This window comes from Pteronotus mesoamericanus, unplaced genomic scaffold (genome assembly GCF_021234165.1).
Source record: "Pteronotus mesoamericanus isolate MK-2021 breed Mesoamerican mustached bat unplaced genomic scaffold, CSHL_Meso_final scaffold_85, whole genome shotgun sequence".
NCBI lineage: Eukaryota > Metazoa > Chordata > Mammalia > Chiroptera > Mormoopidae > Pteronotus > Pteronotus mesoamericanus.
This window is the reverse complement of record NW_026555329.1, coordinates 37,408,912-37,432,949: the sequence shown is the minus strand read 5'-3', so window position 1 is coordinate 37,432,949 and position 24,038 is coordinate 37,408,912. Positions and strand designations below refer to the sequence as shown.

The 24,038-nt window shown below is 36.9% G+C and overlaps 1 protein-coding gene and 1 pseudogene across 4 annotated transcripts in view; both read left to right on the top strand.

Annotated features, from left to right (window-relative positions):
- The window catches only part of SRPK2 (SRSF protein kinase 2), a 223,180-nt gene that overhangs the window by 114,852 nt on the left and 84,290 nt on the right, over positions 1 to 24,038 (top strand). The window lies entirely within an intron of this gene.
- On the top strand, positions 2,068 to 2,430 carry LOC129062907 (protein kish-A-like; annotated as a pseudogene).

Here is a 24,038-nt window from a genome sequence, read left to right as displayed (position 1 = left end):
AGTGAATCTTTGAGCCAGTGTCTATCTCTTCAGAGACATTATATCATCCTTTGCATCTTGCAGCACTGTGTGAGACAGTGTTCCCAAACTGCTGTTTGATTTTATCTCTACATGTGTGGGGGTGGTACATTAAGTGGTTTTCACTTATTTATAGTTTATTAATAAAAATCTTAAAGCAATTCATCGTAATTGCTTAAATTTGGTATTTTACACCTGCTACCCATAAAATCTTTTCTTGGCTCCTGTTGTCGACGGGTCTGGTGCTCATGATTGGACCTCATCTCCTTTTCTTTTCTCTGGCAGGTGAACTACAGGTCACAGTATCATGTGAGAGGAAAGATGTTTAGTTTATATGTCACAATTTTTGGATTTATAATTTTGGACCTGTTGTTTACTGTCTCTGTGATCTGGAATGGGGATGGGTCTCTTACATAGTCCAAAGGGAATAAAAGCTACTTTCTCTCTTACAGCACCACTGCATGAGAAGAACTAATACATACCGTTTTTCAATGAATTAGTCACCTATGAATTATAATACACACCATTACCTTATTTACCACTAAGAAAGAAAATTCACTGCTTGTTAAACTACTATATGATACACCATTGATTGTGAAATGCGTCCTGCTATTAGAAATTATACATGTGAAAAATATACATATTAGAGTACATGAAATATATTATTTGTGAAAGCTCCATTCTTCATATTGCTGTCAGAGTGATATTTTAGAAACCACTAATCTTGTAATAACATTTCCCTGCTTGAAAATTCTCAAAGACTTCCCGTAGCCTGAGACTAAAATCCAAACCCTTAACATGATGAACAAGGTCTAGCATCATCTGGGTTAAAGTGAGGTGTCTGGACCAGCACATTGGAACCACCTGGGAACTTAATAAAAATGTGACTTCTCACTCCTGGCTGGGTGAGTCAGTTGGTTCGAGCATTTCCCCTTGCACCAAGAGATTGCAGGTTTGACCCCCCACCCCCTACCCAAGAAATCATTCCCCAGAGAAAAGCACTGTAAATATCGCATATTAGGGGCAGCTATCTCAATGGCTTTATTTTGAATGGCCAAGAATTCTTTGTGATGATATATTAATATTATAAATCAACATGATTTTTAATCAGTGTTTAGTTTCAAATATTTTCAGAATTTCCTAGTAGGAGTAGTAAGAAAGGCAAAGGCTATAAACACCAATTTTGTAATTATGTTTTCCAAATCATGCGTGATGTAAAATCAAATAGAAAAACTGACTTGAATAATTATTTTGCATTTGGTATAGATAATAGTTCCAGTGGAAGTATCAAGTGTACTTAAATAAAAACGACAACAATTTATTTCAAACAACCTAGAAATGAAGATGCTACATTTTAGAAAACTTGACTTTGGGCTAAAGAGGTGGCTTTATTGATCAGTACAGTGTAACAAAAATGTAAGTGAATTATTTGAATAAAATGGCTTCTTGAGGATGAGAAAAACAGGCTTTCTAAATAATGTTCTATAACATGTAATTTAAATATATACTTACATTAAAATTTGTTTAATTAAAAATTAAAGAGTGTAAATAAATATTTGACTGTCTTACCTCTATACCTAAAAAGTTCATAGAAAATTTGGAAGAAGCAAATGCCAGATTATATTTTGTACCTTCCAAAAAGCTACACTGTCCTCTCTGAATTTTTTTCTCCTTGTGGGGTTCTTGTGTTCTGTGAAACTCTGTTATCTTCTTCTCCCCATGTCTGCTAGGCCTATTTCTTTCCCATTTCAAGGGTAAGAGTACTTTTTTTCTGCCTCCCTAAGCATCTGGAGCATACCACATCAGTGTACCTCTTTTCATTGTTTTGGTACATTCTTTTGGCTTTTTTATTTCTTCTAACATGTAAGTTATTTTAAGTCTCTCTCTTTAGGTAATGCATAACTAAATTTAGCAAATATGGACTGTGTAGGCTATCTTGGTTTGAAGGATGGCTTATCTGTTGTTTAGTTTTCTAACCTGGGGAAAGTTACCTAATCTTAGTCTCCATAAATTGAAGATAATAGTTTGCTAGATTATATTAAGTATTGAATGAAGCGGCACACAGTAAGCCTCAATAAATACTTAACGGGCACGCCTTTTTCACCCTGGGCCCGGAAGGGTGATGTGGCTGGGGGCTTCGCTGGCTTTACTGTGTCTGCCATTTTCAATTTTCAGAGTCAGTTGACTGTAAACTTGCTGCTTATATGTACCTGTGCTTATATCTGACCCCTGCCATCCATCCTCCTGGACAGAAATAAAACTGGATTGTTGGGTATATTTGGGAAGTGTGCCAGAATTGGTGAACGAAGGCGTCCTTGTGTTGCATTATGTTGTATAGTGATGGCCTTCAGTATCCTCTTCATACAGTGACTTAGAAGAATACGTGAAATTAATTCCCAACAGATTTCCATATAAAGGGGAGGCTTGTCTGCAGAGGATAATGGAAAGAATGGTTAACCTTATGTCTGAACATTGAACGAGATAAATTTCCAGCACTATTTTGTTATTGGACGAATGTTCTATATAATTATGGTGTAACCATTTAATACTCAAAGAGTTTGTAACAGTCGATCTCAGTACTGTCACTACAATATTACATTCTGCAAATGTCATTTTGTTGTGTTTGATACGAGTTTTTATAGTAAGGTGTCTCTAAGGCACATAGTAGAAAAAATTGGTAAATTATTCAGGTTCCTTTCACTGTGATTTGGAAGTGATACATTTTTGTAGAACGAGATCATATATTGGACTAGCTTTTTTATTGGGGAAAAAAGGTTCAATTTTTGTTGATAAAGATTACATTCATATTTAATAATACTTCTTTACATCTGGCCACACCATTGTGAGCATTAACCAGAGCACCTCTACTCTTAATGAACTCTGTAGTTTATTACAATTTTTTAAACTATTTAAAACAAGCCCATGCAGTTGTAAGGAGGAAGATAAGTGAGATGTGGCTTGAGTAGTATTGGGAAAATGCTCATATTTAAAATAAAAGGGTTTAGACTGGTGTAGTAGCTTCTGCGACCTCTCTGGTTAAGTATGGATAAATGTCTGAAGCATAAATTTGACCAGCTAACTGTCATTCTCTAGATAAAACTACACTCTTAAAATGAAAAAAGCAAACAGAACAATTACAAAATGATAATCCATGTGTTTTTTTCATATTTTAATTACCCTAAAATGCAAACTATATATTTGTTTTTTAACATAGCACTTTGAATCTAAAAAAAAAATGCTATTCACTTTGGTCTCAGCACATCATGGGGACCCAGAATATATTTCTTAAATGAGATAGAGAGATTTGTATCTAATTTACACCCCATTATCTGTGGGTAGATCGAAAAGCAATAGTAATCCATAGATGAAATATTGGTATATGTTTAAAATCTTATTTACTAATTAATATACTTGCAGTTTTCCAATAATAGTTTAATTATAACCCTTAAAAAATTACCCACAATCTCACATTTCAGTGAATACCTGGTATATTTTGTAGTCTTTTTCTTGTCTATTTTTTATTTTTAGGTAACTGAGTTTATCTTATTATTACTGGAATAGGAAAAATGTTAATGTGAATCTCTTTAAAATAGGGCCCTGAATTTCACATCAGTAATGGAAAAGGTTTAATTGGGTCTTACCTTGATATACAGATAATTATAAATTATTAAAATTAATTTTATACTGAACAAAAATTTATCATTGTCACAGCTGTAAAGCCAGTTCATAGAATGAACAGAGAATGATTCAAATGTTGTTTCTGGTGTAATATTTATCCACCCCCCACCCCCAGTGTGTTTTCCATTTCATGTGTGAATTTTACAGGAATTACTAAGACAGCCTTATTTTGGGAAAGTAGTTGAGTGTTTCATTCCTTTTTCCAGTGATTTCCCCTAAATCCTTACCTTTTTTTTAAAGATTTTATGTATTTATTTTGAGGGAGAGGGGAGGGGAGGGAGAAAGAGAGGGAGAGAAACATCAATGTGTGGTTGCCTCTTGCACACCCCCTACTGGGGACCTCACTCACAACCCAGGCATGTGCCCTGACTTGGAATTGAACTGATGACCCTTTGGTTTGCAGGCCAGGACTCAGTACACTGAGTCACACCAGCCAGGTTCCCCTAAATCTTTAGTGTGCAAGTTATGTCCTTTTGAAGACTGATTAATTCATTACATTAGATGATCTTGTCTTTTGTCATTATTTGGTCTTCTAGGTTCTTATTTATCAGTAGCTTTGCCTGGTTTTAAAGTCAACACTTATTTCATAGTCACCATGAAATCTTAACATATTTTCAAGATTTTCAGTTTTATTGAATTGTATATGCATGTATTGTCAGTGTCGAGTTTCAGTGAAAGTCTGATTAATTGATTTGTGCTTCTCTTAAACAAATCTGTGCTTATTTTTTCCCAAGTAGGGAAAGATACTAGAACAGGATTTAATTTTATGACTGATCAGTTCATTCATGAATATTGTTGTATTATTTACTTCCTTTTTGCAACCTTACCACTTTAGAGACTTTAGATTACAAATAATGAGTAATAACAATCTTTTACATTTAGTTTTTTATATTGCCATGTTGCTTTCATGTACTTAAAATTTTAAATGAATTTAAGAATGTTGGCCTCCTAGGGTCTTGTAATATGTTTATTACTATAAACAATGATTCTTGATAAGTGTTGTATACTTCTTTTAACTGAAAAACATTTAAATTGTTTTATTACACATGTACATATATAATTGATTATGCTGTTACAGTTGTCCCATTTTTTTCTCTCTCCTCTTTTCCCCTGTGCCCTGCACCCCCCCATCCCACCAGTATTCCCCCCCCTTAGTTCACATCCATGGGTCATACGTATAAGTTCTTTGGCTTCTCCATTTCCTATACTATTCTTAACCTCCCACTGTCTATTTTGTACCTACTATTTATGCTGTTTATTCCCTGTACCTTTTTCCTCATTCTCCTCTGTCCCCGTCCCCTATGACTCCATTTCTGTGATTCTGTTCCTGTTGTAGTTTTTTGCTTAGTTTGTTTTTGTTTTTGTTTTTGTTTTTTTTAGGTTCAGTTGTTGGTAGTTGTGAGTTTGTTGTCATTTCACTGTTCATAGTTTTTTATCTTTTTCCTAGATAAGACCTTTTAACATTTCATATAAGGGCTTGGTGATGATGAACTCCTTTAACTTGACCTTACCTGGGAAGCACTTGATCTGCCCTCCATTCTAACTAATAGCTTTGCTGGATAGAGTAATCTTGGATGTAGGTCCTTGCCTTTCATGACTTTGAATACTTCTTGTCAGACCCTTCTTGCCTGCAAGGTTTCTTTAGAGAAATCAGCTGATAGTCTTATGGGTCCTTCTTTGTAGGTAACTGTCTCCTTTTCTCTTTCTGCTTTTTAGATTCTCCCCTTATCTTTAATCTTGGGTAATGTAATTATGATATAACTTGGTGTGTGTTTCCTTGGGTCCAACTTTGGGACTCTCCACGCTTCCTGTATCTCCTGAAGTTCTGTTTCCTTCACCAAACTGAGGAAGTTCTCCATTATTTTTTCAAATAAGTTTTCATTTTCTTGCTCTTCCTCTTCTCCTTCTGGCACGTCTTATGATTATGATGTTGGAACATTTAAAGTTGTTTCAGAGGTTCCTCAGACTCTCCTCATTTTTTGGAATTCTTGTTTCTTCATTCTGTTCTGGTTGAATGTTTTATCTCTTCCTTCTGCTCCAAATCGTTGGTTTGAGTCCTGGTTTCCTTCCCTTTACTGTTGGTTTCCTGTCTATTTTTCTTTATTTCACTTTGTATGGCCTTCACTTTTTCCTCCATTTTGCGATCATACTCCACCATTTCTGTGAGCATTCAGATTACTAGTGTTTTGAACTGTACATCTTATAGGTTGGCTATCTGTTCATTGTTTAGTTCTATTTTTTGAACTTTGATTGGTTCTTTCATTTGGGCCGTATTTCTTTGTCTCAGTGCACCTGTTAGTTGGAAGTGGAGGAGCCTTAGTTTTCACCAGGGCAGGGCAACCCAGGTGGTTATGTTGTGACACTGTGTGGGGGAGGGGTCCGAGAGGAAACAGTGCTGCTTGCTCGGCTCTCTGCTGGCTTTCAGTCACTTCCCCTGCTGCCCATGAGGGAATTGGGCCCTTCTAGTGCTGATTCCTGGGCAGGTGGGTTTGTGTACTTTCTAGGAACCCGTGGGTTTTTTCAACGGAGTCTCCTGTGAGGCTGGGAGTTTCTCCTGCTGCAGCATCCCCCGCAGGTTATTACAGCCAGAGGTTTTGAGGCTTTCTTTTCCTGCACTGGAACCCTGGATTGCATGATCTGTCTTGCTCCCCAGCTGTTCCTTCTGGTTTTTCTGCACCAGGAATGTGGGACCACCCAGACTGCCATCTGCCTCCTCCCCCACCCTAGTCCTCCAGCTACACGTCCTCTCTGGCCCAGGGGCCATCTCTGTCCCTCCTACCAGTTTGGATGAATGTTTCTTCTTCAAATTCTTGGTTGTTGGACTTCCATACTGTTCTATTTTCTGGCAGTTCTGGTTATTTTTTGTTTTTAAGCTTGCTGGTGTCCTTCTTTTGGTTGTGCGAGGAGACAAAATGTATCTACCTATGCCTCCATCTTGACCGGAAGTGCTATCATTAAAGTATTGGATTGTTTCCCATGGATAAATTTCTAAGGATTGCAAGGTAGGATGACTTTTAAAGTTTTTGGTTTTGAAATATTTCACAGTTATTTTACCAGTTTACATTCATCAGCAGTAGGAATGTGCCCATTTCATATACCTTTATGTCTATGGTTGTTTTTAAAAACTGGGACAGATGTGAATGGTATTAAGGGTATGTCATTGGTATATATACTTTTTATTGGGAAAAAAATGTTAACTCAGTGCAAATCTGTTCTCCCATTCATCATACTTGAGTGTGCCAGATTAATCCTTCTAAGCACCTGTGGTTTTGTTATTTCACTATTCCCCATTTACTGCTTACTTGCTTTTCTACTGATTTCAGTGGGTAATATTTTAAAAAATACTTTTGGCCTCTCAGAAGTGCTTTTGTATTGGTATAGGACATTGTATTTTCTGTATAATTGCATACAGTAAAATATACTCTATTTTCTTAATTCTTACCTTGTTTCTCCCACTGAAGGCATAATATGGACGAGGAAATTGCATTACTGTAGTTTTAGTGCTTTTAATGTTGAATAATGACAAGAATCATGCAACAATAGGTACATTAAAATATTAATTTTTTTCTTAACACTATATTCCGTACTGATAAAAGTACTGTTTAGAGTTACTGGTTCAATTAATGGCAATAAAGGTTCTAGATAAAAATTTTCCTTTACTAATGCTCTGTGTCATATGGTGTTTGTTTTGGCAGCAGAAGAGGCGAGGATATAAAAATGAACTCAAAGGAAAGGTGGATAAGAGGGTAGGGTAGGGAGAATTAATTGTAATTTAAGGCTTTTTAATTGCTTCTTTTGAAAGTTTATTTCATTCTTTTCCTTGATATGATTCTAGCTTCATCAGTTGCCAGACTTAGATCAAATAGGCTTCAGTTTTCTGTTCTGTAAAATGGAGGATAAAAATATCCATCATTAGAACTTAAGGAGGATCAAATGAGTACACATATGCCAAGTGATCAAGACAATGTCTAGCACTCATTTAATCTCTGCTATAATTACATGTAATACTTTAAAAAAAATTTTTTTTGGTGCAGAAGCTTTTTAGTTTGATGTAACCCCACTTGTCAGTTTTTTATTTCATTGCCTGAGTTTTAGGTGTCAGACTCAATGAAAGCATGAAATGGTCAAGACCAGTGTTAGGAAGCTTTTCCCATAAGTTTCCTACTAGGTTTTATAGTTTTATGCCTTACATTTAAATCTTTACTCCACTGGGAGGTAATATAAGGGTCCAATTCCATTCCTTTGCAAGTAGATATCCAGTTATCTTATAATAAAATAACTTTTGTTATTTTTTTACACTGGTTGTCTGGTACCTGCCTGGAATAGAAAGTGGTTCTTTTCTGGCAGATGTCTGTGAATCTAGTAAGAGATAAATAGGTTAATTTTTTGAGGACTCCTGGAGGCGCAGTAAAGTGAATCTAAATGGGATGTGAGGAACATCTCTAATATGTAATGGGTGTTGAGTTGTGAGAAGAATTCTGGATTTTGAGGCATAATTAATTTAGTTTTTGAAGTTGTAGGAATAGAAATAGTTGCATTGTTGAAAAAGAAACACTTTTAAACATTGGGAAGGGGCCATAGTATCTTTGTGGGTATTAAGGAATCTGAGGATGAGTCTTAATTGTTTCAAATTCATGATCAGGTGGTTCTGAAAAACTTTTATATTCAACCTCAAAGTATGAACTTGGAGCCCAAGGGAGGAAAAACATGAAAGAAAAAAGGACTCTATATCCCTAATGTCCATTCAACTAGTAAAACTCATCAAACTCATACTGAAATTATTAATTGTGTATCACTGCTACAATCTGTAAACTCGGAGTCTTTGTGTATTGGGTTGACCAAAAAGTTCATTTGGTTTTTTCCATTAAGATGGTTCTAGTGGTGCTTAGCTCTCTTTAACTTTATTTGAAACAATTCTGTTAGATTGTATTGTGACAGTTCTCGAATCAGTGTGCATTTAAAAAAAAAAAAACAAAACCCTCCCAAATTGATGAACTTCCATGTACCCATTTTAATATTGAAGATGGAAGAAAATATGCAACATTTTTGGCATTTTGTGTTTTATTATTTCAAGAAAGGTAAAAATGCAACTAAAACTCAAAAAAGATTTGTGCAGTGTAATGGAGAAGGTGCTGTAACTGATCGAACCTGTCCAAAGTGGTCAGCAAAGTTTTGTGCTGGAGATTTCTTGCTGGATGATGCTCCATGGTCAGGTAGAGCAGTTGAAGTTGATGGTGATCTAATTGAGGCATTAATTGAGAACAATTAACATTATACCATACTGGAGCCGACATACTCAAAATACCTAAATCAGTAAAGTTATTGGTGAAAATGAAAAATATTTCTTTTATTTTATGGAAAAACTAAACAGACTTTTTGGCTAACCCAGTACCTTGAAATTTTTCTGGATGAGGCTGTAAAATAACAGATGCTCTTCTTTGGGGGCTCTGAGGAGAGAACTGGGGAATTGTCTTCCAACTCAGGGACGTGATTTTGGGAGATGTAAGCCTCTTTACTGTTGATAAAGCCTTGGGATGGAGCCCAGATCCTTCTTGTTTTTTGTCATGCTGTTTGGCTCATGTGACTCACTTGATTTCGCTGCTGTCCCCATGTCTCTCTTTATTAAGCCTAAAGAGGACAATGCAAGCCTAATAGAAAATTAATAAGGTATGCATTTAAATTTTACACACATACACACACACACTCTTTCATTGAACTCTAATTCACATAGCAAGCATGTAGGTCACCGATATACCAAACAACCAGTGGTTTTTGGTACAGTTGCACAGTTGTGTAACCATCACTACAATCAATTGTAGAACATTTGCATTGCCTCAAAAAATAAATCTTATATGCTTTAGCAGCCATTTCCTATTTCCATCAGTCACCCAGATATAGGCAACCACTTACCTGCTTTTTCTTTATGAATTTGCCTATTTTGAACATTTTGTGGAAATGGAACCGTACAGTATGTTGTCATTGGTTCCTAGCTTCTTTGATTTGTGTATTTTCAAGGTGGTATACACATTGTAGCATACATCAGTATTACATTTCTTTCTGTTGCTAAATATTACTTCATTGTGTATATATACCACATTTTGTTTATACATTCATCAGTTGATGGACATTTGGGTTATTTACACTTTTTGACAATTTTGAGTAATGTTACTATGAATATTTCATGTAGATTTTTTGAGTGAATATGTGTTTTCATTTCTTTTGGGTATATACTTAGAAGTGGAATTGCTGGGTCACATGGTAATTTTTATGTTTAATCTTTTATAGAAACTGCAAGATTGTTTCCCAAGGTGGTTCCTGCCATAATGTGAGAGATTCCAATTTCTCCACATCCTGGCCAACACTTGTTATTATCGGTCTTTATTTTTATTATAGCCATCCAGTTAGGTGTGAAGGGGCAACTTGTGGTTTTCTTTCTTTTTTTTGGGGGGGGGGTCCCTGATGGCTAGTGATGTTGACCATCAATATTTATTATCATGTACTTATTGGCCATTTGTATATTGTCTTTGGGGAAATATTAAGATCCTTTGCTCAATTTTAAATTAAGTCATTTATCTTTTTGTTACTAAGTTGTAAGAGTTATTTATTTGCCTTTATTATTGGGTTTGCGAGTTAATGTGCTTTTGATTCTAGGAGAAAAGGGCCATAAATCTGGTAGTAGTCCAAGTTCTCCCTGCTAAGGTGTTTCCCGTAGTCTATGACAGAAGGGTAAAGGAGGCCAGAGATGAGAAATGACTTGCTCCTTAGTGCAGCAGAAAGAGATCACTCCTCTCTTTTCTTTATATCCCAACCAGTATATTCTTTTGACTTAACACTAAACTTGAAAAAGGAGGGGGGCTTTTTCTTTGAGGGTGAGTTCTTTGCTGCTGGTGACATGGATATCTTTTTCAAGCATGAATTTTATTTATTTTTCAAATACATATGCAGTGGTTTTATTATTTTTTAAATAATCAAAAAAATTCTTGTATTTTGTACACCGGTAAATATATAAATATGATAGTTTCGTAAATACTTCACAGGCAAGTATAATTTTGTATTTATTTTATTGAAAATAGATTTAATCTTTTGACATAGTTATTGACATATTTTGGAGGGCTTTAGCTTCTGAGACTCAACAGAATTTTGTTCTTTGTGGTAAAAAGCTTTATTTTAAAGATAATTTTATTAGCAAGGTTATAACTTAAATTTCCCAGCCGCATTATTCAGTGGAGCGTTTGGCGGTGATGGAAGTGTGCTGTCCAGTATGGCGGTCCTCCCCTGGTCTCCTGTACTTCACCCCTGCCCCCCACCCCCGCCATTGAGCGCATGAGATGTAGTTGGTAAGACTGCTGAGTTTTTGGTTCATTTATTTTTAATTAATTAAAATCAAAATTTAAATAACCACATGTGGCTGGTGTCTACCTTACATAGGTTCTAGGCAGCACAGGTGTAGAACCTCACTGATCTATCACTTTTTTAAAAAGTATGAGTTGAGTTGTAAGAAATTTTGTGAGAAATAGTACAATATATTTTTGGTAAATATTTTTAATGATTTATTTTCTATTTTCCCACATTCTTAAGAATGCTTGCTTTCTAGACACAGCCTATTACACTTTATAAATAAAATTAAATTTCTATATCTGTAATTACGATATACAAGTGGCTGGGCAGATTTTCACCAAATTTAGAAGGTTTGAGATGTTCTGAGTGAAAATGTAAACTATGTGTCATACTTAAGAGTGGCTTTGAGTAGGGGAGTATGGTGGCCGTCATCAGCTTGAGATGCTGGCGGATGATTGGAAAGCCCTGCCACCCTTCATCCAGGATATGACACAGATGGGAACAGCTTGTGATTTCAAATAGGAGTCTTAAATAGAAAATGACTACGGCAGGAGATCCTGACTGCTGATTGGCAGCGCTCTGTGGCCTGCTGCAGGGTCCGTAGCCGCAATGGTTGTCCCGTGAAAATGGGGAGAGAGGCTAGTTGCTAGTCTTAAATAAAATTGATCATTTACTGCCTTTACAAGGCAGTAAAGCAAGCCAAACTTTATTGACAATTTTTGGATGTTGTCAGTGTTCTGGGTAAATTTAACTTTTATTAACATTATTATGAAAGCTTCATAAAGGAAAGGGAATCAGCTGATTTGATATTTAACACCCTTTTCATATTTTAGCTCACGCGTGTCTTGAGATTAGGGCTTTTTCTCATGAAAAGTTTAACTTTGATATAGCAAATAAACATTTAAAACTTTTTCGAGCCAGGGAGAATGTTAGTTCACTTTACATAGTAATTCAACATACCAAATTCATGAAATACAATAAGAATAATGGCAAGATATATTTTAACTGATAGTTTGATTATCCATATGGAATAAACTGATATTAGAATATCTACCTCACACTTTGAAGAAAAATACCAGGTGGATAATTATTTAAATTATCAGTGTGTCAGAGTTGAAGATGGGCATAGTCTGCTCATTGTAGTTTTTGCTTCTAGATATAAACCTTTGAGCAGTGAGTTCCGTATTTTATTCTTTTTGACTTAATACATACACAGGCCAATTTGTGTATGAGAGAAATATATTGAAAAGAAACAGTACTCTTACTACATGAAACACACTTATGTATATTCTACTTTATTCATTTTTAATGAAATACTGTTCGTGACCCACTACATTCATTTCATGAGTTGCTGAGTGTAACTTGACAAAGACTGCCTTTGAGAAATTCCTGTACGTGTGTACAAGGTAATGTGCGTGAAAATTTTAGCATGTTTGTAATAATGTAAAGTGTTATATCCAAAACATGCATTGAGAAAAGGGCTCAATATACTGGTGAGTATTCAGACAGTGTAATACTATTGGATAATAAAAATGATAACTGAAATTACCTTCCTCAACATGAATAAATCTCAGAAGACAAGTTGAGTGAAAAATAAAAATTGTAGAATGACACGTATGTTATAATACAGTATAATGTTTATTGGTACCAGCTATATGGTTAATGTGTAAAAACATACATGGGAATGATGAATCTGAATTTCAGGATACATGTTACCTGTAGAAAGAGGGGAAAGGAATTGGGGGAGCTTCAGCCTTGTTTGTAATAAATTAGTCCTTAATTTTAAAAGATTTGAAACTGATATGACTAAATGTTAAAGTTGATTAACATTGCAGGTGGGTTTACCTATTTTGTATGTTGGGAACAATGGAATATGATTAAAAAAATAAAAGAGGTAGGAAAAAAGAACAAAGTGGTTGAGATGAGGCTAGAGCACCAAGCAGAGCCCAGATTGCCAAGAGTTGTATTTATCATATTAAGAATGCTTTTCTTTACCTTGTTGGCCGAAGGGTTTGAGAAGGGAATGATAAGATCACATTTGGGTTCTTGAAGGATCCGTCTCACTACAGTGTGGGACATGTATTGGTTGAGTGGAGGCTGAGGGAAATGTAATGATTCACTTGAGGGTGTTTGTGGCCTTTACACAGCAGGGCAGTGAGAATGGAAATGGCAGGATCTGTAGATATTGAAGAGGCAGGTCTGTTCATTGGTGGTCATTCAGATTTAGGGGCATGGGCTGAAGTTGAGGAGGATGCCTAGGCTTCCCTGGTCACCACTGAGGTGTATAAAAGGTGGTGCTCTTCCCTGGAAGAGCTGTGTTAGGTTATAGGTGGTAAATGCAGAGAATTCAGTGAGATACCAGTTTTCTATAGGAAGATGACTGTTTCAGTCATTTTTAACTTGGTTTTTGAAAACACTAAAACAAAAATTTTATAATATTTATTTACAGAGGAGTATTTTTTTTCAGTTTGGTTTTAATTGAAAAAGTGATTTTCTCTTTAAAGATAGAACAAAGAAAGGTGCGAAGATTGTCTAACAAAGTACAGTTGGCCCTGTATACCCGTGGGTTCCATATCAACAGATTCAACCAACTGCTGAATGAAAATATTTGGGGAAAAAAGTTATATGTGTATTGTTGCTGATGTGACCTCTGTAGTTAGGCCTGCAGTGGTTGTGTCTGTGTTGAACATGTCCGTACATTTTTTTCTTGTCATTCTCTAAACATGACAGGATAGCTGTTTATATAGCATTTACATCACATTAGGTATTATATTATAACCGAGAGATGATTTAAGGTATGAGAGGATATGTATACACTATATGCAAATACTGTGCCATTTTATATAATGGACTTTAGCACCTGGGGATTTTGGGATCTGCAGGGGTCCTGGAACTCATGGAACTCATCCCCCACAGATACCAGATACTGAAGGACCCCCATACCCTTTTGAATAGTAATGAAGGTATTTGAAATGATGATAATAGAGAATTGGTTTTGCCACATAATACAATTTATAAATGTTTACAGAACCTTTAGATGTACCATTAGGTATTGGGTTTTTTCCCTTCATGAATTAACTTGCTTAAACTTCACAATAATTTTAAAAGTAATACCACCATTTCCTAGATCTATAATTTTAATTTCGGTTTGTTAAAACTGGTGTCAGGAAGCCGGCTTTGTGTTTATGCTTTTATTACTTTATTGTCCTCCTTTCCACATGAAAGAAATTTGATAAAACCGAAAGTTGACAATTCCAACTGACACCATAAATATAAACCGTTTTTCTGTGAGAACATGCTGGACATGCACCTGCTAGTGGAACAGAAACCTAATATGCTTCTCTATATCTGTCTTTATGTGTTGGCGCTGTTGCTTAAAAATCAAAGAGGTAACATGTCAGTAGTCATTAATGCAAACAAACCAGGCAGTTGTATATGTTTCCTCATTGGAAATTCTGTCCCCTTGTTTGTAAATCAGTGCAGTGCCTAGCCCAATGCATGGGACATAGTTGGTCTTAATAAATACTTGTTGAATGAAAGTACTTGACCAACATACTGGATATATGAGTCTTTTACAGTTTTTAATGTCTTTCGAAGGTCAGTTACTACTTTGTGAAGACAAAATATCACTCTTAGAAGCATATTTCTTTGAAGAATAAGAAAACAGACAGTGGTTATTGGTTTGGAATGCTCCTCAACACAGTGCGCATGATGGCATGAGCTTTGTGTGTGTTGAACCCTTCACTGGTCAGGCACTTTTATAAAGTAATGATGGGATTTGCTGATAAGGCTTTTTGCTTTTAAAAATTCACATATATATTATGCAGAATTATAAGGTAAATAATTTTATTGTGCCTGACATTTAATTATTTTTTTAATTAAAAAAATTTTGTTAGAAGGGAAGGGAGGGAGAAACAGAGGGAGAGAAACATCAATGAGTGGTTGCCTCTTGCATACCCCTACTGGGAACCTGGCCTGCAACTCAGGCATGTGCCCTAACTGGGAATAGAACTGGTGATCCTTTGTTTTGCAGGCTGGAGCTTAGTCCACTGAGCCACACCAGCCAGGGCTAATTTGTTTTTAAGAATTTAGTAGATACTCCTTTAAAATAAGGAAATACCCTGACTAGTATGGCTCAGTTAATTGGGCATTGTCCTGTAAAGTGTAAGGTTGCTGGTTTGATTCTCAGTCAGGACACATTCCTGGGTCATGGGTTCCCTGGTCAATGCTTCCAGTCAATATTTCTCTCTGACATCAATGTAGGTCGTCCTCTCTCCCCTTCTCTCTAAAAATAAAATAAAATATTTTAAAAGATAGAATAAGCAATTAATTTCATATACAGGGGTAGACAAAAGTAAGTTTACAGTTGTAATACAATAATAAATAAGAATAAACAGGTATACTCAGAACTGTAAACCTACTTTTACACACCCCTGTATTTAAATTCATGTTTGAACATTTATTGTTGTCTTTACCTTACAGATTAAATACCTGTTTAGCAAGAACTCAGTTTTCCAGAGTTCTTTCGTTCTTCATCTTAACTATCTAAAATACCTGCAAGAGTAAGAACACAGAGTTTTGAAATTTTATTGTGCGCAAGGTACCGGATCAGGAATTGGGCGATGTGAAAGAAGTGGTAAAACCTCTAGATGGGAGAGGAAAATGTTTATCCAGTTAGTTAAAATTCAAGAGGGACTGCAGGAAGAATTGCAGTCAAAATCTGCAGAGGACAGAGACCCTTCACAGGGAGTCGATCAAAGTCTATTTGATTGTTGAAGGAAGAGTATAATTTGGCAAGCTAAAGTGAGGAGGAACGGCTTTTATGAGGTAGAAGAGGAAAGGCTGAGCTGGGGTGGGAGATAGCTGCGGGTAGGGAGCTATGGCAGGGAAGCACTGTGGAAGAGCAGGCTTCACTTCTCTGTTCTTCCTGGGTTATTGAGGTGTGGGGAGAGAGCCTGTGATGGGTCAGCACATTAGGAACCTTTTCAGGAGAGGCTTTTCCATTTCTTCTGATGGAAAGGGTCTGTAAGATGATGGCAAAGATAATTGTTGCAGTTTAATTTTTTAAACCGAAGAGATCGAAGAGATTCACAGATTTTTTTTTTCTTTTGAATTATTGCCTTTGAGCCTATTCTGGGCAGGTAGAGGTAAGGTGGTGAAATCATGTGGTCTGAACAAGCCTTTTCCGGACTGAGAGGCCCTGAGCTGAGCCAGGTGCCCTGGGGTGTCTGTCTGTAGTCCATGGTAGACCCACCCACTTCATCCTGCGCCTGGGTTATTTTCCACAGAGGGTATCTGCATCAGTAGTGAAAACTACTTCTGTGCCATTTGTGCCTGTTAAAAATTAGTTAAAAAGTTTATTTGAATAAATGTGAAACCATTTAGATAGTGCCTGGCTCATAACAAGAACTAGGATTTAGCTGGCTTTTCCACCAGTAAAATTATAAACTTCCTGTTCTGATTTCAGTACCATTCCCGCAAAATACTCTATGAGGTTAGGGGTCCCATTAATCTTGTTCATGATGAAACAAACACAGAACTATAAAATAAGTGGCCTGCAAGGTTATAGTTACACACAAGTGCAGATCTTTTGGAAGTGTGTTTTTAAAATTCAGTTATTATCGATTTAATTCAGTATTTATACCAGAATGCTCTTTAAAAAAATGTAACTAATGATGGAAAACTTACAAGGAATGTGTGTGATAACAGTGTTTAAATTAGCAATACCCAGAATAGATACTGAAGTAGGCAAGAAAATAGAAGTTTTAAAACTTACCAATAAGTTTGCTGTTAATAAACTATTTTCTGCTTAAAATGCTTAAGTTGCTAGATTGTCTTCAGTTGTTGTTTGGTCAGGTCTTACTTTGGATTTTAAAATTCAGACTTTACTGATTATAATGAATTTATAATTGTTTTTATAGCAAGGAATGCTCCTTATTAGGGAAGTTATGAACAATTGTAAGGAAAGAATCCTTTCTTTTCTTGTTGGGATTTCCCAGTAGAGTGAATGCTGGAGCCCATCTTAAAACAGTTGAACTACGGACTTGTTGTAGCTTGTAGAGATTTTTGTATAGCACACTGGCAGATGTGTGTTTTTTAAGTGTGTATAATCTTTGACCTGATAATTTACTCCTGAGACTGTATCCCGAGAAAATAATTTATAAAATATAGGCAATGATGTGTGACTGAAGATGTTTTTCATTACATTGTATACATTCATTCTCCCAAGACTGAAATCAAATGGTTAAGTAATTTTGGTAGCTTTGTATGACAGAGTCATCTTAGTCTGTTGAAATGATACTTAGAGAAAAAATGCTTATGAAAAGAGTGATCTCAAATTATGTAAAATATACCTGGGTAAAAATTGGGAGAAAAATATGTGGACATACTATGATTTATCTCTGGACACTATGCCTGCAAACAATTAGTTTCTTTTTTCTTTTTTAATGTACAACTTTTTATTACCTGCCTTTTAAATGAGCTATTATACAGAATAAGAATAGTATATATTTAACATTCTGTGTAGTGTAAGATATATATTATATAACAATACATAATTCTGTGGTTTTGTAGACCTCCATGATTTGGAGTAATACTAGGGGGGACCCCAAAAAACCTCCAGAATCATCTTCTTGAGGGCAGGCCCGTTATAGCACAGGCTTCCCTTGCTAGGTGAGTGCTAGGAACCCATCTGTGTCAGTGCACCAGCTGGTGGTGTTGTGAGAGGCTGAGTCGGCTTCAGTGTAGTTTTTCCGAAGACCCTTTCAGTGTGTGTGCCCATTTCATGACGGGTGATTTACAAGCGCACCTGCCCAAACTGTACTCAGTGTTCAGCAGTTTTCAACCCAAAACAGTATGGCCCCCATGCCCTATTCTCCCTATTCACCTAGTCTCACTCTAAGTGATTTTCCTGGATGAAAAAATTCCTTAAAGTTTTGCCGATGTGTAATAGGTAAAACAAAATGGCAGAAGCACTAAAAGGCATCAAAGTCAATGAGTTCAAAAATTGTTGTGAGCAGTGGAAGAAATGTCTCAATGAGTGTATCGCATCAAATGGAGAGTGCTTTGAGGATGACTGAAGTTTAAATATGTAAGAATAAATACACAACTTTTTAAATAAATAAATTCCATTTTGGGGAGGGGCCCTTGTAAATTAACTAATTTACTGAAAGTTTCCATGTACCTTATTTGATCTTTTTTTTTAAAAAAGGATTTTACATTTTAATTTTCAGTTACAGTTTTCATTTAATATTTTGTATTAGTTTCAGATGTACAGCATAGTGGTTAGAGCGTCATATACTTCATGGTCTCCCTGATATTTTCCCCTGGCACGACCTGGCATTATACATAGTTATCACAGTATTATGGGCTATATTCCTTATACTGTACTTTACATCTCTGTGACTATTTTGTAACTACCAACAATTAACTTTTTTATAGTTCTGTCATTTACATATTTTAAATAATGAGCAAGTATTATTTTTGTAATCTTAAGAAAAATACTACTTTTCAAGCAGAAGAATTACAGGTCATATCTTGATTTTGGCAAGTTGGCTCTGGTAAAGGATTGAATGGGGAGGAGGTCATGCCATCAGAGAAGGGTGATGAAGGATGGCGTCTGAGGCCGGGGGGTGAAGGAGCAGTGTCAGGATTCAGGGATGGATAGCAAGAGAATGGTCGGGGTATTGTTAGCAAACAGGTATGGTTGGGGTGAAAGTAGCTTTGGCTTTGGTTTGATGTTGGTTGACATTCTGGAAGAAATGTACAGGTGTTCTGCACACGTGTTCAGCTGGCCCCTGCAGATGCTTGCTGGACCCGAAGAAGGGCATGAGGGCTGCTGTGGCGGGAGAGAGAGGTACGGCAGCTTGTTCAAGGCCACGGGGTTCACAGTGACGGAGCTGGAAGTGAAACCAGGTCTGTGAACTTCCAGTGTCATGCTTTTAATGACTAACTCTATACTTTTCCAATTTTAATGAAAAGATTAATTGATAAAGACAAGAGTACTAAGACAGTAGTGTAATATGTTTTAGAGGTTTTTGCCAAATGATGGTGAGTGGGATTAGTAACCCATAACCCTCTTTTCTGAGATCATTTCACTCACATGAAATTTATTTTCTGACTACCAAATAAATACTGCTAATATTTTAAAAATTAATGTCTTGCCCTGCCTGGTGTGAGTCAGGTGATTGAGTGCCAGCCTGTGAACTGAAAAGTTGCTGGTTCAATTCCCAGTCAGAGCACATGCCTGGGTTGTGGATCAGGTCCCCAGTTGGGGGTGTGCGAGAGGCAACCGATGCATATATCTCTTGTACATTGATGTCTCTCCCTCTCTTTCTCCCTCCCTTCCCCTCTGTCTAAAAGTAAATAAATACATAAATAAAATTAATGTCTTATAATTCACTTGATCAGTCTCTACATTTATTTCTCTCACATTTCAGAAGATTATTATTATTTGGCACATGTTGTTTTATTGTTATTTCTCCTCCAGTGTTCCTTTAAAACGTTTTAAACAGTTCAAGATACCCTTTGAAACAAATTAGACTCATTCAGGGATGACAGAAGCAGGGCTGGGAATCTGGGTATCTTGATTAACAACATGATTAAGGTGAATTGTAGTGAAAACAATGTTTACGATTATACTAGAACGGTATTCTATTTTTGGATTTTTTTGGTAGTGTGTTTTATATGCTAACAAACTACTAAGAATTTTTTATTTTAGCTAGGTATTATAAGTTAGACTGTCAAAACTATATGAATCCAAGAAATTGGGGGAAAAAATCATGTAAAGCATTCAGAATAGAAAATATTAATTTTTTTTGCCACATTTAAATTCCACATTTTTGGAAGGGAGCGGCTGTATTTAGTATTATTTGAGTTTCTAAAATTCTCCCTGATTAGTGATGAATAGACTAGTTTGTATGCTTCTAGGTCAAGTATATACTTGTTGGGAATTTTTGCCTGTTCTTGCCATCAGTTTGTGATTGAGTCATTGGTAGGATTCTTCACTCATGAACTCCTCATACACACAAATAGTATCACTAAGTACACAGGCGTTAAGGCATATGCCTCTTTTCCTCCATCATCTACCCATCATAATGCCTAGTAAAGAGTGAGGGTCACTCTGCGCGGTGGAAAGCCTGAAAGGAACCTAGGTACAGGAGCTGATTAACCTTCATCAGGACATGCTCTTCACAGATTAATAGCTTTTAGGAGATGGATTCAGAAAAAAAGAATACTAGCCCTGGCTGGTGTGGCTCAGTGGATAGAGCACCAGCCTGTGAACTAAGGGGTCGCCAGTTCGATTCCTGGTCAGGGCACATGCCTGGGTTGTGGGCCAGGTCCCCAGTTGGGGACGCTGAGAGGCAACCACACATTGATTGTTTATCTCTCTCTCTCCGGAAATAAATAAAATCTTTATTTTAAAAAAAAGAATTGTATTGTAATTATATATGAGCCTGGCTTGAGTATAGCTATTCAGTTTCTTTAATGAAGATTTCTCTGTGCTCCTGTTCAGGGGAGAGAGAGGAGCTGGGCTTGTATTCTGGGACTAGAGTGAAGTATAGTCTGAGATTCTCACTATTCATCACCAAAACTGTTTCTCATCTCAATACTTTACCATATCCTCTGTGCCAAGTGTCCAGTCTTCCATTCAGGAAAATTGCCACCTGGATATATGGGGGGTGGAGAGGGGTATGTGGAGAGGGAGCCATGGCTCGACTCCATGAGCTCTGTGCGCCCTGCACATCCTGCCCCCCCGCACCCCCCGCCCCCTCTTTGCGTTGGCTGTGCTGCTGAGGCTCTGCATTCCAGGGTGGGCAGTTTCTGATCAGTGTCTCTTTCTGCAGTCACATTTGGGTGTAGCTGCTTATTGTTCTTCCTAGTTGTTATCTCATCCATTCAGTTTGTTTTCTAAACGTTGTCAAATTTCTTATTCCTTGATTTTAACGTTCCTGTTGTCTTTGAAGTAGGTGATTGAAACACACTGTGATTAGTATAATAACTTTTTAAGAAACATACATTTATTAAAGTGGAGATTCTAATATTGAAATCTTTGGAGCATTAGAAATTCTTACTTGTATCTGAATTTCTTTGCCCGTGTCCATTGTATCTGCTTTTCTTTCTTGTATGTATTTGGATCATAAGCACACTGCAGTACATTTCTGAATGTCTTTTAGAGCTGGTAATGACCCCTTACAGTTCTGGCTCCTAACCGGGGGTGCGTGTCAGTCTCCTATGACATGTGCCCAGGCCACATTCCAGACCCATTCAGTCAGGATCTCGTGGTTCTAGGCTTTTGTTTTTTGAAAAAGCTTCCATGTGATTATGCTAGATAGTCCTTTTTAAGGATGGTTGTGTTGTAGCTTCTAAAATAAATTAAATTTGGCATGGCATTTTATATCTTACCACAAATAAACTCCAAAATATTCATTCAAGGGTGTCAAAATCTGGCATGTCTGTCAATATTCTCCTGTGGGCGCCTTATATGTCAGCAAAACTGGACAAGCCCTTTTCAGCTGCCATACCAATGCTCATTAATGCAGTTCCTCTTGTTTCAAAAGCCCTTTTCCTAGTTAGAACTTTTTCTTACTCCATATATCAACCTCAGTTGTCCCTTTTTTCTAAGCAAGAATTTTTTGGGACTCAGCTAGCTAGAGAAAGCATTTCTGCCTTTCTGTGTGTTTTGTTCTTTCCGTGTATCCTCTGAACATTATAACAGTGCCAGAGCCCTGGCCAGGTACTTACTTGGATAGAGTATCGTCCTGATATGTTAATGTTGTGAGTTCGATCCCCTGTCAGGACATATATAAGAATCAACCAGTAAATGCATAAATAAGTGGAACAACAAATCAGCGTCTTTGTCTCTCTCTCCCTCACCTTCTCCCCCAACTCTCTCTTGTTTTCCCTCTCTCTCGCTCTAAAATCAGTCAAAAAAAGAAAAAAAAAAACAGTGCCAGAAGTTGTATACCTTGAATGTATTAAGTTAATTAAGGAAGTAATGTCATTAAGCTACTGTCTGCCTTGTTTTATATTATTACTTGTATATATCTCTGATCTAATCTGTTAGACTCCTGCTTCCGTGAATGAAGACCCATATTTTACTCATTTTTAGCAATAAAATAGTGTTTGTTAAATATTTCTTGAACACATAAAAGAGGTATCTTCTCTCTCCTTGGATGATCAGGTAGAATTTAGAACGTTAGGGTAGAATCATAAAATGTATGACACAAAGGAAGGAGAGAATACACAGCCTCACAGGTTCTCTCACGTAAATTGGTGGGACACCCCGGCTGGTAGAGTACGCTAGTCCCTTGCCTTGTCGGAGAGATGGATCTGGTGTTTCAGGACAGTCTTCAGCTGGCAGATAAACTTGCACTGAGATAGAATTGTGTTGTCTGTGAATGAAAGAGTAACTTGAAGCATTTGGTTTCATGGGTGCTAGTCTCAGCACCACCTTACGTTTTGAATTTCTCTTCCACCTTAGGTAAGGCTCACCTTATGTTCAGCTTTAAAGCTTTTGTTTTTCATCAGCTCAGTACCGCCCTTGCAAGGTAGAGTGTAGTTTATAACTAGGTCACAAAGATCAGCACTGAGTTTTGTATGTTATTATCAATGACTTGAGGAGAGGTTTGCAAGATTCTATATTTGATAGTTAAAAGCAGTGGGTTCTAACCAGTTGAAGTATGGGGACATCATGGGTTAAGAGCAGCTCACAGGGGAGAATTCACTGGTGGCTATGATGGTCGTTTTTTGAGTCGGCTTTATTAAAATATAATTTACTTACAGTAAAAATGCACCAATTTTAAGTATACAGTTCAGTGAGTTGTGATTACCCATGCATGGTGTAACGGCAGCCACAATCATGAGGTAACATTTTATCAGCACCCAAAGTTCCCTTGTAGTCAGTACCCTCCCTCAGCTCCTTAGCACCTGGCATTGTAGTTTTGCCTTTTTAAAATGGACGCATGTACTTGTAGTCATTTGTGTTTGACTTCTTTCACTTAGCACAGTGCTTTTGAGTTCATTCATGTTGTATGTATTGCTTGTTATCTTGTTATTTCCAAATAGTTGTTCCATTGTTTAACCACAATTATCCTTTTTACCATCATCTTTTGGAGAGCTTGAAACTGGTACTTTTGTCTAAGGATTTTCTTGACACCTAATATCCAAACTCTATGAACATGATTTTTTTTGTTTAAAAGCTCATTAAAGTCAAATAGGACTTACATGTAATGGTTATAAGTGGTTACATGTTCATAAACAGTCATTCCTCAGTATCCAGGGGATTTGTTCCAGGACCCCACGGATACCAAAATCTGAGGATGCTCAAGCCCCTTATTTATAAAATGGTGTGGAAAGCCCTGGCTGGTGTGGCTCAGTGGATTGAGTGCCAGCCTGCGAACCAAAGGGTCGTTGGTTCTATTCCCAGTCAGGGCACATGTCTGGGTTTTAGGCCAGGTCCCCAGTAGCGGTCGCACAAGAGGCAACCACACACTGATGTTTCTCTCCATCTCTTAATCCCTCCCTTCTCTCTAAAAATAAGAAATAAATAAAACCTTTAAAAAAATAAATAAAATGGTGTGGAACAACGCACACAGTGTAATGATTGTTAAAGCATGGGCCTCACCTCAGAGTCTCTTCGGTTGCTTACCAAACATGCACATCCCTGTGCTTTCTCTCTGGCTTAGTGAGTCACACTCTGTTATTGGAGAAGTCCAAATGGTGTAGGTCGATATAAGTACCACAGATGACCATCTCATGTTAATGGGTGTGCTTCCTAAATGTTTCCTTTTCAAACTCTGCTCAATTGTCTGCCATCTGCCACTTACCCTTCTCCACTGAGTACTGGTGCAGCAGGAGATTTGATCCCACAAGCAATTGGGCCTCAAAGTATTTCACTGCTTCCAGTTGCTGGTTAGTAGGGTAAGCTCCCTTTCTGGCTCTCTCCTCTCTAGTTGTGTGACTTTGAACATGTTATTTAGCCCTGTTCCTCATTATCTTCATCT